The 18,250-nt window shown below is 40.5% G+C and overlaps 1 non-coding gene across 1 annotated transcript; it reads right to left on the reverse strand.

The window, feature by feature from the left end:
• Positions 1-4,769: 4,769 nt before the first annotated feature.
• LOC112780529 (small nucleolar RNA R71) lies at positions 4,770-4,877 on the reverse strand. The gene has a single exon (XR_003191360.1). It is a non-coding gene; the product is annotated as a small nucleolar RNA R71 (small nucleolar RNA).
• Positions 4,878-18,250: the final 13,373 nt, after the last annotated feature.

An 18,250-nucleotide genomic window follows, 5' to 3' on the forward strand; every position in this document is an offset into this window, starting at 1 on the left:
TGATCTTGCTTGCTGGATAAGGAATAGGATTGCTTGGAGTTGACCTTCTTTTCTTCATGAATATTGTCTTTTGTAGCTTGGTCACAATCCTCTTCTTGGTGCTTTTGTTAATTGCCTTCACTTACTTGAATTTACGACTTGGTTGCTGTGTGATTATTGGAGTTTTGTCTTCATCAAGAGTCTCTTGCAATGGTGGTTCTGTGGATTCTTCCTTCATGTACTTCTCTGCTTCACTTGAGTTTGGAATTCTTTGGTTATCTTTCTCACTTTCTTGATCTTCCACTTCCTCCCTTACACCCAACATTTGACTTAATAGCTTTTTCATTGAGAAGGTTTGTTGCTCTTCCCAACATTTCTTTATCTCTTCTTCATATTTTTCAATCACAGATTCAATTGTCGAGAGTTTTTGGTTCAGGGAAATTTGTGAGAGTTGTGATTCTTCATGTTCCTTTGTCATCTCAAGTGTAGTTTCATTTTTAACCACCTCATTCTTCATTGAAAGTTCACTTGATGCAGTAGCCTCCTCATCTTGCTCTTCCACTTTATCCTTCACATCCATCAATTGGTCTTCATCCTTATTGTTTGATGGTTCTAAGTTTTTCCTTATGTTCTCTAGGTGCTCATTCGTCCTCTGACAGATGATTTCTTCCCTTTTCCAGGCTTTCATTGTCTCCTCCTCATATTTTTTGAACATGGACTCAAGCTCTGAAAGCCTTGAGTGGTTCATGGAAGTTTGTGTGGGTGGTGAATTTTGAAAGGGGCTTTCGGTTGAAGTATGGTCAAGTGATGATATCTTTGGATGAATATCATATGGAGCACTAGAATTCCCTTCCCAGCCACCATTAGAATCATGACTTGCATCATTTTGTGGTGGAGGGAAATATCCCATATGATTTTCTTTCTCATCTTGTGGTTCTGAAGCATAGCTCCATGAATTGGAGTGCCCAGAATTTGAAGTTTCTTGGTGATATTCCCAACCACCATTAGAGATTGGTGATGGTGGGTGATATCCCATAAAATTTTGTTTGACCATAAGATGAGTTGAACTCCATTTGTATTTTGTAAACATCAATGAAATTTGAAATTCATGTCATAGAGAAAGAATTTCTTAGTGAGGCAATAACTCAAACACCTTGGTTTCAATTTAAAACAGAAAACAAAAATAAAGAAAATGCTTGATCTAGACTTCTCACCCACTTAATCATTGTTGATCTAAATCAATCCCCGGCAACGGCGCCAAGAACATGATGTGCGGAAAACGATCCGACACAAAACTCACCGGCAAGTGCACCGGGTCGCATCAAGTAATAAAACTCACGTGAGTGAGGTCGATCCCACAGGGATTGATGGATCAAGCAACTTTAGTGGATGATTAGTTTAGTCAAGCTAACATTTGAGTGATAATTGATGCAGCAGAAAGTAAATGACAAGGAAAATTAAAGTGCAGAAAGTAGATTGGACAGTAACTTAAAGAACAAGAAAGTAAAATAGCTGAAACTTAAATTGCAAGAAATGTAAATTGCATTAAATGTAAAGGGGAGTGGGTGCTGGAAATTAAAGAGAGCAATAGATCAAAGCTTAGAGAAAATTTAACTTGCAGGAAAAGTAAATCAGATCATGAACAGAAATGTAAAAATGCAGAGCACTTGCAGAAGAATTAAATTGCTTGAAAGTAAATTGAATTCAGTGAGAACAGAAAGCAATGAGAATCAAAGATCAAAATCAAGTTCAATGTAAATTAGATTGTAAACTTGCAGCAAAGGAACTTGTAGTAGAGGAGAAATTAAAATTGCAGAAGAAGAAAACAGAGAGAATTCTCAAGGTGAGATTGAAACAGAATTTCTTCAATTCTCAACCCAAGATTCAAAACAAAAAGAAAAACTAAAGAGAGAGAGAGTTCTGTATTCCTAATGCTCCCTAGTGGAGCTCGCTTCCCCCAATAAAATGAAACAGATGCCTATTTATAGGCATTTTTACAAAATAAAAATGAAATTCAAAACAAATTACAATTGAAATGAAATTTCTATTCTAACTATCTCTTGTGCCTTTGAGTGGTGTCAATTGGGCCCTTGCTCTTGATGGAATTGGGTTGACAAAAGCCTCTGTTGATTGCTCTTGGAGTTGGAGAGAAACCCATTGTGAACCGGGCCATGAATCATAAAAGTTTGAGTAAAAGTTTGAGGCAAACTTTTACTCAAACTTTTTATACCAGCTGCCCTTATTTGCTGCTACCAACGTTTGGGCTAAAGTTTGAGGTCAAACTTTTAGCCAAACGTTGGGCCTTCTTGCATGCATGTTGGGGTACTACTTTGTCTGCTTGTCAACGTTGCAGATTTTATGCCCACTATAGACTATTATATATGGTTAGAAAGCTCCGAATGTCAGCTTTCTAACCCAATTGGAATCACCTCAATTGGACATCTACAACTCAAGTTATGCTCATTTGAAGAGGACAAGGTCGCTGGCCTTGGTGTGCAGCGTTTGAGGTAAAGTTTGCCTCAAACGTGGTCGAAAACGCCAGTTCTGGAGGCTCAAACATATTGTCCACCCCATACTATTATACATTGTTGGAAAGCCCTGAATGCCTACTTTCCAATGCCGTTGGAAGCGCATCATTTGAAGCTCTAAAGCTCGAGTTATACTCCGTCGAAGGTGCAGAGGTCAGTTGGCCTCACTGCAGGTTGCCACCATGTTCATTTATGCTCATTGCGGGGCAGTTTTCTCCCTCAATTTTAGTGTCCACCCTGCAGTGCTATATATGTTTGGAAAGCTCTCTATTCCTACTTTCCATTGCTTTTTGAATCACCTTATTTGGAGCTCTATAGCTCAAGTTATTCTTGTTGGAAGTATACCCCTTCAGGCTGTGAGGCGCCAACGTTTGCCAAAAAGATTGAGGCAAACGTTGGCGCAAGCTTTTTTCTCCAGGGTGTTTGTTTTGTGATGCCAACGTTTGCCGAAAAGTTTGAGGCAAACGTTGGCTCAAGCTTTTCTCCCAAAAGTTTGAGCTAAAGTTTGAGGCAAACTTTAGCTAAAGCTTTTTGTCCTCTCTTGCTCTTTGTTTTGAGCCACGCTTTTCTTCCTTTGGGCCACGCTTCTCTTCCTTGATTTGGTCATGGGTCACGCTTTTAGAAGCGTGGCCTAAGCCTCCAAAGTGTGCTCCAACTTCAAAGTGTGCCCAAAATTCCTCTTTTCTTCTTTTTAGCTTATTTTGTGCTCTTTTTGCTTCTTTTTCTTCTTATTTCCTACAAAGTTTATCAAATCAAAAGATCAAAGAAATATACCATTTAAGCACCAAAGAATGCAATATTTAAGCACTAATCATAAATTTCTTGTATGAAAAAGCATAGAAAAACATGACATGGTGACATGTCATCATAACCCACTAACTGTTTGATATATTACATCACCCACAACTAACAGTAATTCTGACACAAATACTTTCTGCACCTATCTTTTCTTGCTTGCACTTGATGGTTGTATGACAGGGAGAAGAAGCGGGGCTTCAACTTCCTTCAATTCTGAACCTGAGAGGACCTTCCTTAGATTAAGGAGGGAGGCAAGTGGAAAGAAAGTGGTTGGTGCTGAGGAAGAAGAGGAATTCTTTGAAACAAACATGGAAGACAACATGGAAAACCATCATGAAGAAGAGGATCACAACCATGGGGGAGGAGGTAGAACAAATCATGCTGGGGAGTATAGAAGAGTTTTGGGCTCTTACATCAATCCAAACCCAGGCAATTGTGGAAGTAGCATCCAAAAGCCAACAATCCATGCCAACAACTTTGAACTTAAACCACAGCTCATCACCCTTGTTCAGAACAACTGCTCCTTTGGAGGAGGTGTTCAAGAAGACCCCAATCAACATTTGACCACCTTCCTGAGAATATGTGACACACTAAAGTCTAATGGTGTTCACCCTGACGCCTATAGACTACTCCTATTTCCATTCTCACTTAGGGACAAAGCAGCCAAGTGGCTGGAATCCTTCCCAGGGGAAAGCTTGACAACTTGGGAAGACGTGGTGAACAAATTTTTAGCAAGATTTTACCCTTCTCAACAAATTAATAGGCTGAGAGCTGAGGTCCAAACTTTCAGGCAATAAGATGGTGAGACTCTATATGAAGCATGGGAGAGGTTCAAGGACTTAACAAGCATGGGAGAGGGATCCCTATACTGTGGTATAAAGGATCTCTATTATTATTATTATTTTTTTTCTGTGCCCTCTTCTTTGTCATATGAGCAGGAGCAAGGATAAGAACATTCTTGTTGAAGCAGATCCAGAACCTGAAAGGACTCTGAAGAGAAAATTAAGAGAAGCTAAATTACAACAATCCAGAAATAACCTTTCAGAAATTTTCGAACAGGAAGAGGAGATGGCAGCCGAAAATAATAATAATGTAAGGAAGATGCTTGGTGACTTTACTGCACCTAATTCCAATTTACATGGAAGAAGCATCTCCATTCCTGCCATTGGAGCAAACAACTTTGAGCTGAAACCTCAATTAGTTTCTCTGATGCAGCAAAACTGCAAGTTTCATGGACTTCCATCTGAAGATCCTTTTCAGTTCTTAACTGAATTCTTGCAGATATGTGATACTGTTAAGACTAATGGAGTAGATCTTAAAGTCTACAGGCTCAAGCTTTTCCCTTTTGCTGTAAGAGACAGAGCTAGATTATGGTTGGATTCTCAACCCAAAGACAGCCTGAACTCTTGGGATAAGCTGGTCACGGCTTTCTTAGCCAAGTACTTTCCTCCTCTAAAGCTGAGCAAGCTTAGAGCTGATGTTCAAACCTTCAGACAGAAAGAAGGTGAATCCCTCTATGAAGCTTGGGAAAGATACAAACAATTGACCAAAAAGTGTCCTTCTGACATGCTTTCAGAATGGACCATCCTGGATATATTCTATGATGGTTTATCTGAGCTATCAAAGATGTCACTGGACACTTCTGCAGGTGGATCCATTCACCTAAAGAAAACGCCTGCAGAAGCTCAAGAACTCATTGACATGGTTGCTAATAACCAGTTCATGTACACTTCTGAAAGGAATCCTATGAATAATGGGACGCCTATGAAGAAGAAAGTTCTTGAAGTTGATACTCTGAATGCCATATTGGCTCAGAATAAAATATTGACTCAGCAAGTCAATATGATCTCTCAGAGTCTGCATGGAATGCAAGCTGCATCCAACAGTACTCAAGAGGCTTCTTATGAAGAAGAAGCTTATGATCCTGAGAACCCTGCAATAGCAGAGGTGAATTACTTAGGTGAACCTTATGGAAACACCTATAACTCATCATGGAGAAATCATCCAAATTTCTCATGGAAGGATCAAAAGCCTCAACAAGGCTTTAACAATGGTGGAAGAAACAGGTTTAACAATAATAAACCTTTTCCATCATCCACTCAGCAACAGACAGAGAACTCTGAACAAAATACTTCTAATTTAGCAAACTTAGTCTCTGATCTGTCCAAGGCCACTGTAAGTTTCATGAATGAAACAAGATCTTCCATTAGAAATTTGGAAGCACAAGTGGGCCAGCTGAGTAAAAGGATCACTAAAATCCCTCCCAGTACTCTCCCAAGAAATACAGAAGAGAATCCAAAAGGAGAGTGCAAGGCCATTGACATAAGCACCATGGCCGAACCTGGGAGGAGAGGAGAGGACGTGAATCCCAAGGAGGAAGACCTCCTGGGACGTCCAATGGTCAATAAGGAGCTTCCCTCTGAGGAACCAAAGGACTCTGAGGCTCATCTAGAGACCATAGAGATTCCATTAAACCTCCTTATGCCCTTCATGAGCTCTGATGAGTATTCCTCTTCTGAAAAAAATGAGGATGTTACTGAAGAGCAAACTGCCAAGTTTCTTGGTGCAATCATGAAGCTGAATGCCAAATTATTTGGCATTGATACTTGGGAAGTTGAACCTCCCTTGTTCATCAATGAACTGAGTGATCTGGATCAACTGACATTGCCTCAGAAGAGACAGGATCCTGGAAAGTTCATAATACCCTGTACCATAGGCACTATGATCTTTAAGGCTCTGTGTGACCTTGGTTCAGGAATAAACCTCATGCCCCTCTCTATAATAGAGAAACTGGGAATCTATGGGGTGCAAGCTGCTAAAATCTCATTAGAGATGGCAGACAGTTCAAGAAAATAGGCTTATGGACAAGTAGAGGACGTGTTAGTAAAGGTTGAAGGCCTTTACATCCCTGCTGATTTCATAGTCCTGGATACTGGAAAGGAAGAGGACGAATCCATCATCCTAGGAAGACCTTTCCTGGCCACAGCAAGAGCTGTGATTGATGTTGACAGAGGTGAACTAGTCCTTCAATGGAATGAGGACTCCCTTGTGTTTCAAACTCAAGGATCTCCCTCTGCAACCATGGAGAGGAAGCAGAAAAAGCTTCTCTCAAAGCAGAGTCAACCAGAGCCCCCACAGTCAAACTCTAAGTTTGGTGTTGGGAGGCCACAACCAAACTCTAAGTTTGGTGTTGAACTCCTATATCCAAACTCTAAGTTTGGTGTTGGAGAGTCTCAACAAAGCTCTGCACATCTGTGAGGCTCCATGAGAGCCCACTGTCAAGCTATTGACATTAAAGAAGCGCTTGTTGGGAGGCAACACAATTTCTATTTATCTAACTATATTTTTCTTAGTCATATGTCTTTGTAGGTTCATGATCATGTGGAGTCACAAAATAAATATAAAAATTGAAAACGGAATCAAAAACAGCAGAAGAAAAATCACACCCTGGAGGAGCATCTGTCTGGCGTTTAGCGCCAGAACAGAGCATGGTGCTGGCGCTGAACGCCCAAAATGGGCAGCTTCTGGGCGCTGAACGCCAGAAATGGCACACAAATGGGTGTTGAACGCCCAAAATGGCCACCAACCTGGCGCTGAACGCCCAGAGTTGTGTGCAAAGGCATTTTTACATGCCTAATGGGTGCAGGGATGTAAATCCTTGAACACCTCAGGATCTGTGGACCCCACAGGATCCACTCAGGATCTGTGGACCCCACAGGATCCCCACCTACCTCCACTCACTTCTTCTCACCACTTTCTTTCACACAACCCCATAAACACTCTTCCCCAAAAACCCTTCACCAATCACCTCAAACTCTCTTCCCCATCACCTCTTCACCACTCACATCCATCCATTCTTCCCCATAAACCTACCTCATAAACTCCACCTATCTTCAAAAATTCAAAACCAAATTCCCACCCAAACCCACCCATATGGTCGAACCTTAACCCCCCTCCCTTCCCTATATAAAGCCTCCATTCTTCATCAAATTCACACAACACACCCCTCTACACCCTTCTTGGCCGAAAACACTTCCCACTCTTCCTCTCCTCCATTTCTTCTTCTTCTTCATCTATTCTTTCTTTTATTGCTCGAGGGCGAGCAAAATTCTAAGTTTGGTGTGGTAAAAGCATAAGCTTTTTGTTTTTCCATTACCATTGATGGCACCTAAGACCGGAGAATCCTCTAGAAAGGGGAAAGGGAAGATAAAAGCTTCCACATCCGAGTCATGGAAGATGGAAAGGTTCGTCTCCAAAGCCCATCAAGACCACTTCTATGATGTTGTGGCCAAGAAGAAGGTGATCCCTGAGGTCCCTTTCAAACTCAAAAGAAATGAGTATCCGGAGATCCGACATGAAACTCAAAGAAGAGGTTGGGAAGTTCTAACAAATCCCATCCAACAAGTCGGCATCCTAATGGTTCAAGAGTTCTATGCCAATGCATGGATCACCAAGAACCATGATCAAAGTAAAAACCCGGATCCAAAGAACTATGTTACAATGGTTCGGGGGAAATACTTAGATTTTAGTCCGGAAAATGTGAGGTTGGCGTTCAACTTACCAAACATGGAAGAGAACACACGCCCCTACACAGGGAGAGTCAACTTTGATCAAAGGTTCGACCAAGTCCTCATGGACATATGTGTAGAAGGAGCTCAATGGAAGGTTGACTCCAAAGGCAAGCCGGTTCAACTAAGAAGATTGGACCTCAAGCCTGTAGCTAGAGGATGGTTGGAGTTCATTCAATGCTCAACCATTCCCACTAGCAACCGGTCTGAAGTTACTATAGACCGGGCCATCATGATCCATAGCATCATGATTGGAGAAGAGGTGGAAGTTCATGAGATTATACCTCAAGAACTCTACAAGGTGGCTGACAAGTCTTCCACTATGGCAAGGTTAGCCTTTCCTCACCTCATTTGCCACCTATGCAATTCAGCTGGGATTGACATAGAGGGAGATATCCTCATTAAAGAGGACAAGCCATCACTAAGAAAAAGATGGAGCAAACAAGAGAGCCCATCCATGGAGCTCAAGAGGCGCAAGAAGCTCATTTCCATGAGATCCCTGAGATGCCTCAAATGCACTTTCCTCCACAAAATTATTGGGAGCAAATCAACACCTCCCTAGGAGAATTGAGTTCCAATATGGGACAACTAAGGGTAGAACATCAAGAGCACTCCATCATGCTTCATGAAATAAGAGAAGATCAAAAAGCAATGAGGGAGGAGCAACAAAGACAAGGAAGAGACATAGAAGAGCTCAAGGACATCATTGGTTCCTCAAGAAGGAAACGCCACCATCACTAAGGTGGATTCATTCCTTGTTCTTGCTTTCTCTGTTTTTCGTTTTCTATGTTATGTGCTTATCTATGTGTCTTCATTACATGATCATTAGTAGTAGTAACTATGTCTTAAAGTTATGAATGTCCTATGAATCCATCACCTCTCTTAAATGAAAAATGTTTTAATTCAAAAGAACAAGAAGTACATGAGTTTCGAATTTATCCTTGAACTTAGCTTAATTATACTGATGTGGTGACAATGCTTCTTGTTTTCTGAATGTATGCTTGAACAGTGCATATGTCTTTTGAAGTTGTTGTTTAAGAATGTTAAATATGTTGGCTCTTGAAAGAATGATGACTAGGAGACATGTTATTTGATAATCTGAAAAATCATAAAAATGATTCTTGAAGCAAGAAAAAGCAGCAAAGAACAAAGCTTGCAGAAAAAAAAGAGAGAAAAAAAAATAGGCGAAAAAAAATATAGAAAGAATAAGAAAAAGCAAGCAGAAAAAGCCAATAACCCTTAAAACCAAAAGGCAAGGGTAAATAAAAAGGATCCCAAGGCTTTGAGCATCAGTGGATAGGAGGGTCTAAAGGAATAAAATCCTGGTCTAAGCGGCTAAACCAAGCTGTCCCTAACCATGTGCTTGTGGCGTGTAGGTGTCAAGTGAAAACTTGAGACTGAGCGGTTAAAGTCAAGGTCCAAAGCAAAAAAAAAAAAAAGAGTGTGCTTAAGAACCCTGGACACCTCTAATTGGGGACTTTAGCAAAGCTGAGTCACAATCTGAAAAGGTTCACCCAATTATGTGTCTGAGGCATTTATGTATCCGGTGGTAATACTGGAAAACAAAGTGCTTAGGGCCACGGCCAAGACTCATGAAATAGCTGTGTTCAAGAATCATCATACTGAACTAGGAGAATCAATAACACTATTCAAAATATGAAGTTCCTATAGATGCCAATCATTCTGAACCTCAATGGATAAAGTGAGATGCCAAAACTATTCAAGAGGCAAAAAGCTATAAGTCCCGCTCATATGATTGAAGCTCTGTTTTATTGATAGTTTGGAATTTATAGTATATTCTCTTCTTTTTATCCTATTTGATTTTCAGTTGCTTGGGGACAAGCAACAATTTAAGTTTGGTGTTGTGATGAGCGGATAATTTATACGCTTTTTGGCATTGTTTTTAGTATGTTTTTAGTAGGATCTAGTTACTTTTAGGGATGTTTTCATTAGTTTTTATGTTAAATTCACATTTCTGGACTTTACTATGAGTTTGTGTGTTTTACTATGATTTCAGGTATTTTCTGGCTGAAATTGAGGGACTTGAGCAAAAATCAGATTCAGAGGTTGAAGAAGGACTGCTGATGCTGTTGGATTCTGACCTCCCTGCACTCAAAGTGGATTTTATGGAGCTACAGAACTTGAAATGGCGCGCTTCCAATTGCGTTGGAAAGTAGACATCCAGGGCTTTCCAGAAATATATAATAGTTCATACTTTGGCCAAGAATAGATGACGTAAACTGGCGTCCAACACCAGATTTCTACCCAAATCTGGCGTCCAGCGCCAGAAAAGGAGCCAAAACCAGAGTTGAACGCCCAAACTGGCACAAAAGCTGGCGTTCAACTCCAAGAAGGACCTCTACACGTGCAACATTCAGGCTCAGCCCAAACACACACCAAGTGGGTCCTGGAAGTGGATTTATGCATCAATTACTTACTCATGTAAACCCTAGTGACTAGTTTATTATAAATAGGACCTTTTACTATTGTATTAGGTATCTTCGATCAGTTGTATGCTATCTTAGATCACGTTTGAGGGCTGGCCATCTCGGCCATACCTGGACTTTCACTTATGTATTTTCAATGGTAGAGTTTCTACACTCCATAGATTAAGGTGTGGAGCTCTGTTGTTCCTCAAGGATTAATACAAAGTACTACTGTTTTCTATTCAATTCATCTTATTTCGCTTCTAAGATATCCATTCGCACCCAAGAACGTGATGAAGGTGATGATTATGTGTGACGCTCATCACCATTCTCCCCTATGAACACGTGCCTGACAAACACTTCCGTTCTACATGAAATAAGCTAGAATGAATATCTCTTAGATCTCCTAACCAGAATCTTCGTGGCGTAAGCTAGAATGATGGCGGCATTCAAGAGAATCCAGAAAGTCTAAACCTTGTCTGTGGTATTCCGAGTAGGATTCAATGATTGAATGACTGTGACGAGCTTCAAACTCGCGAGTGCTGGGCGTTAGTGACAGACGCAAAAGGAGGGTGAATCCTATTCCAGCATGATCGAGAACCGACAGATGATTAGCCGTGCTGTGACAGAGCATGTGAACATATTTTTCACTGAGAGGAGGGGATGTAGCCACTGACAATGGTGATGCCCTTGCATAAAACCAGCCATGGAAAGGAGTAAGACTGATTGGATGAAGATAGTAGGAAAGCAGAGGTTCAAAGGAACAAAGGCATCTCCATTCGCTTATCTGAAATTCTCACCAATGAATTACATAAGTATTTCTATCCCTATTTTATTATACTAAATTCGAAAACACCATTATCAATTTATATCTGCCTAACTGAGATTTGCAAGGTGACCATAGCTTGCTTCATACCAACAATCTCCGTGGGATTCGACCCTTACTCACGTAAGGTATTACTTGGACGACCCAGTGCACTTGCTGGTTAGTTGTATCGAAGTTGTGAACCATGGTATTGGCACCATGTTCTTGGCGCCATTGCCAGGGAAAGAAAGAGCTGTAAATTTTATATAATCAAAGTGTAATCACGATTGCACGTACCAAGTTGCTCACGTTGCTAGGGATTGTTTGAGCCTGGACATCACAATTTCGTGCACCACCAGGGGAGAAAAAGCTTGCGCCAACGTTTGCCTCAAGCTTTTTGGCAAACGTTGGCGCCACACATGCATACAAGGGGATCCATGTTTGGCTTAAAGTTTGACCTCAAACTTTAGCTCAAACGTGGATAGCAGCAAACGGGGGTGGCTGGTATAAAAAGCTTGAGCCAAAGTTTACCTCAAACTTTGACTCAAGCTTTTGTGCTTTATGTCCCGGTTCACAAGTGGGTTTCTCTCCAACTCCAAGAGCAATCAACAAAGGCCATCTTCAACCCAAATCCAAAGCACGCAAAGCCCATTATCATCACTCAAAGGCACAAGAGATAGATAAAATAGGAATTTTATTTAATTATAATTTGTCTTTAATTTCACTTTCATTTTCATTTTCATTTTGTAAAAAGCCTATATAAGGGATCATTCTCATTTTAGAAAGGCGAGCTCTGCTTGGCTCTGATAGAGAGCATTGAGAGGTTGGCTCCACTAGGGAGCATTGGCATTAGAGAGCTCTCTCTCTTTAGTTTTCTTTTCTTTGTTTTTAAATCTTGGGTGGAGAATTGAAGGTGTTCTGTTTCATTCTCCCTCTGAGATTTCTCTCTGTTTACTTGCTGCATAATTTGAAGGAATTGTGATTTGGATCTAAATTGTCTTTACTGCTTTCTTTTCTATTTTCTTCTGCAATTATCTGCTGTTGAATCAAGGAAGGGCTTGAGATCTAGACTTGTTTTCTAGTCTCTTTGATTCCCTGAGATCTTCAATTTTATTTTGTAATTGAGCTGAGCATCTGAGCGTTCCTTAATTCACTGCACTTCACAATCTCAATTCTGTTTTAATTCCCAGCATCCAATTTCCTTTATTCTTCCGGTAATTTAAATTTCCAGTTGCTTGATCTGTTGCTTTTTTTAATTTTCAGCACCCACTCCCCTTTAATTTCATGCAATTTACATTTCTTGCAATTTAAGATTCTTGCAATTTACATTTCTTGCTCTTTAAGTTACTTGCCAATTTACATTCTGCAACTTTAAATTCATTGTCCTTTACTTTCTGTTGGTTACAATTTCACACAATTCACATCAATGTTAGCTTGACTAAACTAATCACCCACTAAAGTTGCTTGATCCATCAATCCCTGTGGGATCGACCTCACTCATGTGAGTTTTATTACTTGATGCGACCCGGTATACTTGCCAGTTAGATTTGGGTGTTTTGGAAATTCGTGTTTTTCCACAAATTTTCCCATCAGGCGTTCAACACCCAGAGAAGGGGGCAATTGAAATCAATTCAAAAGACATTCCCCCCAAGCATCCTGACAACCCATTTCCAGTTGCTCTGGACACTTATCCTACATTATCCAATGTCCCAGAGTATAGAACCAAACTACCATACCCTTGAAAACTTCAGAGACCTCCTAACACTATTCCTAGTGACATAGAGGTGAATCCAAGAGAAGAATGTAAGGCCCCCATCAGGATCAAGGAGGCTGAGCCTAAGGTGGTACACACTGTTGATGGACTAAATAAAGAAAAGGCTCAACAAGAGATTGAAAAGACACTGCCACACGCCCTTTTGGTGGCCCAGGTGCCTGAAATACCACACCCTCAGAATCCCCAAAAAGAAATCAGGGATGAGAACCCTTCACAGTTTTTGGAAGTCTCTAAGAAACTGCAATTAAATACTCCTGCTATTGAAGTTTTGGAGTAAAGGCCTCCTTCTACTGCACTCATAAAGATCTTACCCCTTGAAAAGAAGGCCTTAGAAGGAGATGAATTAGAGGCACTGGATAAGGAGTACATCACTCTAATTCATAATGAGCTACCAAGGAAGATGCCAGGCACAGGGAGCTTTTAGCTCCTATGTCCTATTTGAAAGATCACTTTTGACAAGGTCCTGTATAATGTTGGCTTGAGTTTAAATCTGATACCTTCATCTGTGATGAAAAAGCTGAGAATCCAAGAGGCATTAGTGATGCGGGTGGAAATTTGTCTCTCAACAAATCTTCTTTCGGCAAGTGTACCGAATTTGTCGTCAAGTAAAAACTCACAATAGAGTGAGGTCGAATCCCACAGGGATTGATTGATCAAGCAACTTTAACTAGAAGAATGTTCTAGTTAAGCGAATCCAGAATTTGGGTTGAGAGTTGCAGAAAATAAAATGGCGGGAATGTAAATAACAGAAAACTAAATGCTAGAATTAAAGGACTGGAAGTAAATGACTGAAATTAAATTGCAGAATTTTAAATGGGAATGTGGGATTTGCTCATAAAAGTAAATGGCAGAAATTAAAGAGAATGGGTAGATCAGAGATGGGGAGTTCATTGGGCTTAGGAGATGTTGTAATTCTTTGGATCAAGTTCATTTTCATCTCTTCCTCAATCAATGCACTCATTGATCTCCTTGGCAATCTTAAGTGATTGAATTACAATTTCTTGCAATTTAATCTCCCAAATCTTGATCAATAGCCAATTCCTTGGTCAATTGCTTATGAGAAGAGATGAAGTATGGTCACTGATTATACCACATGCATTTTCCAAATCAAGTATTGAGAGGGTTATAGTCTCGTACCCATCCAAACCCAATTTGGTCCAGCATGAGAAAGTAATTCTAGCTTGATCTCTTCATTCCTCTTTCAAGGTTCAAAAGAGATCCAAGTTTGAATAGCTTCTCTTCCAAGATAACTACTCAATTAGATGAAGATCGAAAGCTTTCAAATAAAATCAAGAGAAAAGATAGAAGAAGAATAATGAAAATTAGTATTGATCCATCAAATTACAACAGAGCTCCCTAACCCAATGAAAGGGGTTTAGTTGTTCATAGCTCTGGAAAATGAAAATAAAGATGGAGAATACATCATAGAACTAGAAATTGCAGAGAAAGTAAAATACAGAGAGTAATTCCCTTTTTCCAACTACCAGAACTCCTTTATCAATTCAAAGCTACTCCTATATATACTACTCTTCTCAGTTTCTAGTTTGCTCTTCAAGTCTTGGGCCTTTGGATCTTGAGTTTGAAGCAGTTCTTTTCCTCATTTGGGCTTGGCTTTACTTGCAGAGAAAAAGTGCTAAGTGGGCAGAGACTTTAGCTCAGGGCGTTAGGGGTGTTAACATTTAGTGAAAGTATAAGTTCGAGAACGTTAGTGACACTTAACATTTTCACTAACGTTCCAATGTACCCCTTTGCCTCACGTTAGAGCCCACGTTAACTAGGTTAACGTGGCTTCTAACGTGGCCTTGACAACCTTCGAGAACGTTAGTGACACTCAACATTGTCACTAACGTTCCAGTGTGCCCCTTTTTGCTTCACGTTAAAGCCCACGTTAACTAGGTTAACGTGGCTTGTAACGTGGCCTTGCCAAACTTCGAGAACGTTAGTGACACTCAATATTGTCACTAACGTTCCAATGTGCCTCTAGATCTCACGTTAGAGTCCACGTTAACTAGGTTAACGTGGCTTCTAACGTGGCCATTCTTAGCCATCCCAATGTTAGTGACAATGTTGAGTGTCACTAACGTCGGCTCATCATTCATTCCTCATCGTTAGCTTCCACGTTAACTAATTTAACGTGGAAGTTAACGTGGCTCCTTGGGGGTTGTGTGGTTGCTTCCAACGTTAGTGACGATGTTGAGTGTCACTAACGTTGTCGACAACTTTCACTTCTTACGTTAGCTCCCACGTTAACCAAGTTAACGTGGAAGTTAACGTTGTGTGTTGCATCCTTAGGCCAACGTTAGTGACAATGTTGAGTGTCACTAACGTTGGCTTCTCTTCCCCCTTTAACGTTAGAGGCCACGTTAACTAGGTTAACGTGGGCTCTAACGTGGCCACTCATGAGTGTTTGCCAACGTTAGTGACAATGTTAAGTGTCACTAACGTTGGCTCAACTTCCCTTCTCCACGTTAGAGTGCACGTTAACTTAGTTAACGTGACTCTTAACGTGGGCAATGATGACTTTGAGAGTGTTATTGGCAATCACTTTTCTCATTAACCTTGCAAGTTACCTCCCTTTCCTTGCTTCCTTTGGTCCTGAAATCAAGCAACAGAGTGCATCAAAGTTCTAGTCCAAGTCATGGGTATTTGTCACTAAATTCATGCAAAATCCTCATGAAATAATGTAAAATGCACAATGTATGCTTGAATCAAGGTGTAGGTGAATATTTACCCAAAACTAGCTTATTTCCTAAAGAAATGCATGAAACTACCCTAAAAACAGTAAAGAAAAGGTCAGTGAAACTGGCCAAGATGCCCTGGCATCACAACACCAAACTTAAAGCTTGCTTATCCCTAAGCAAGTACTGGAACAAGAGAATGATGAATGGAATATCCAGAGGAATGAGTCATTCTTGTGGAAGTCATATCACTAATTTTATGGTGGTTTCATGCATAGCAACTTAGGTTCATTCCTGGCTTTCAGACTTTTATCATATCTTAAAACACTCACTTTGCTTACATCCCATGAGACTTTTATTCATTGATCCCTTTATTGTCATTTCAGAGCTTATTGGTGTTCTTAGGCTAAGTGCTCTGTAAGGGGGCAACTTTTTAAGATAAGCTTTTAGCCAACACTCCCGAACCAGTTGGTTCAAGGTGCTAGGTGTTGAAGCACCCCTAAGGACTTACTCCCTCAAGTCTCTCCCCCATACATACACACCACAGGCATATAGTTCATTTATTTTCTTTCTTGAGACCTTGGTGTCCAGCACCTCTTTGGGTTACTAAATGCTCTGTGGTGAGGGTTACTCTTGATAATGGACTTTCAGCTGATAATCTCGGGTTAGTTAACCCAAGTTACCAGGTGATAAAGCACCCCTAAGAGCTTATTCATCCAAGTAGATCCCTCACACAGGAACACCACAGACACATATCTTAAGATCAAAACCATTGGTGCCTAGCCTTATTGCTTACTCTTTTTCTTTTGTTTTTCCACTTTCATTATTCTTTTCTCTTTCTCTTATTAGGATCTTGTCATATACTTAGTCCCATGAGTATATTCAAAGCAAAGTATTCAGGCTAGATAGTTGTCATCCCACCTTATGGTTGAACCAACTTAGCTAACTTATGATCATACTACAAACTCATGAATGTACTCCATAGTGTGAACTCCACTCTGGTCTTTTGAAACATGAACATTCTCTCTTCATTTGATTAAAAAGGGACAAGCATACAAGTAAGTTAAGGAGGATGCAGTGACATAAAGACTAGCACACATAGACCTATTCAGAACTTAAAAGACAGAATTTAAAAAGGGTTCAACTACGAGTAACTACAAATCAAAAGTGCATTCGGACTTCCAACTTTCAACAATTCTGAGTACAATGGAATTAAGTAACAATACAACCTTTGGGTGATGATTTCTGGTTGGCCTCTCTCTTTGTCATCATCCTAATTTTTGCTGCCTAGCTTCTTTGGGTGGAGGTGCACCATTTCCTCATAAGGTTCCTGCAAGGTTACTGGAAGTTGCTTGTTCCCAAAGCACTTGAGACATAGTTAGCTTGCATGTATGCTGGTGCTTTTTGAACTCAATTTGGTGTGTGAACACCAAACTTAGTTCCTTGCCCAGTCCAAACATTGCACATATGCAGAGAACCCCATATCTTGTTGTCAACAAAGTAATGATAACCTATAGTCTAACTACATCTAAGTGGTTTCTCTTGATTGGATGGAGCTAGCAATGTTCTTCTGGAGTGGAGTGTAATTCTAACCAATGTCCTTTGGTGGAACACCAAACTTAGAATTACACCATCACTCTTGGATTGTTCTAGTGTGGAACACCAAACTTAGCTCCTTACAATACGGGGGAAACGACTTGTGATTTTTTTATTGAAATAAAGATGAAAGTGAAACTACCTGAGGTTGGGTTACCTTCCAACAGAGCGCTCTTTTATCGTCGCTAGCTCGACGAGTCCTTAATTACTTGAGATGGTACTTTACTCTGGGGTTTTCCCCCATGTTGCCCAGATAATGCTTGAGTCTTTGTCCATTCACTGTAAAAGTCCTCTCTGAACCTTCATCCGTGATTTCGATGTGGCCATATGGTGATACTTTCGTAACCATGAAAGGTCCGGACCACCTTGACTTAAGTTTTCCTGGGAACAGCCTTAATTTAGAATTGTAAAGGAGTACTCGCTGCCCCTTTTCAAAACTTCTGGGCACAAGATGCATGTCATGTCTTCTCTTTGCCTTTTCTTTATACATCTTAGTGTTTTCATAGGCTTGTGACCTAAATTCCTCCATCTCTTGCAGCTGCAAGATCCTTTTTGCACCAACAGCAATGCTGTCAAAATTTAGTATCTTGATAGCCCAGAGAGCTTTGTGCTCCAGCTCCAGTGGTAAATGATAAGCCTTTCCATAGACCAGTTAATATGGAAACATTCCAAGTGGAGTTTTGAATGCTGTTCTGTATGCCCAAAGAGCATCATCCAGCTTCTTCGACCAATCCTTTCTAGATGCACCCACAGTCTTTTCCAGGATCCTCTTCAGCTCTCTGTTGGATATCTCAGTTTGCCCACTTGTTTGAGGATGGTAAGGTGTGGCTACTTTGTGTTTTACCCCATATCGTAGGAGGAGAGCTTCTAGTGGTTTGTTATAAAAGTGACTCCCTCCGTCACTGATGAGGCATCTTGGGACTCCAAACCGGCTAAAGATATTTTTCCTGAGGAAGTTCATGATTACCTTGTTATCATTAGTTGGGGTTGCAATAGCCTCTACCCACTTGGAAACATAATCCACTGCTACCAGGATGTACTTGTTTGCATATGAGGTTGGGAATGGTCCCATGAAATCTATTCCCCACACATCAAACA

The sequence above is a fragment of the Arachis hypogaea genome, chromosome 19 (assembly GCF_003086295.3).
Source record: "Arachis hypogaea cultivar Tifrunner chromosome 19, arahy.Tifrunner.gnm2.J5K5, whole genome shotgun sequence".
In the NCBI taxonomy this organism is placed as follows: domain Eukaryota; kingdom Viridiplantae; phylum Streptophyta; class Magnoliopsida; order Fabales; family Fabaceae; genus Arachis; species Arachis hypogaea.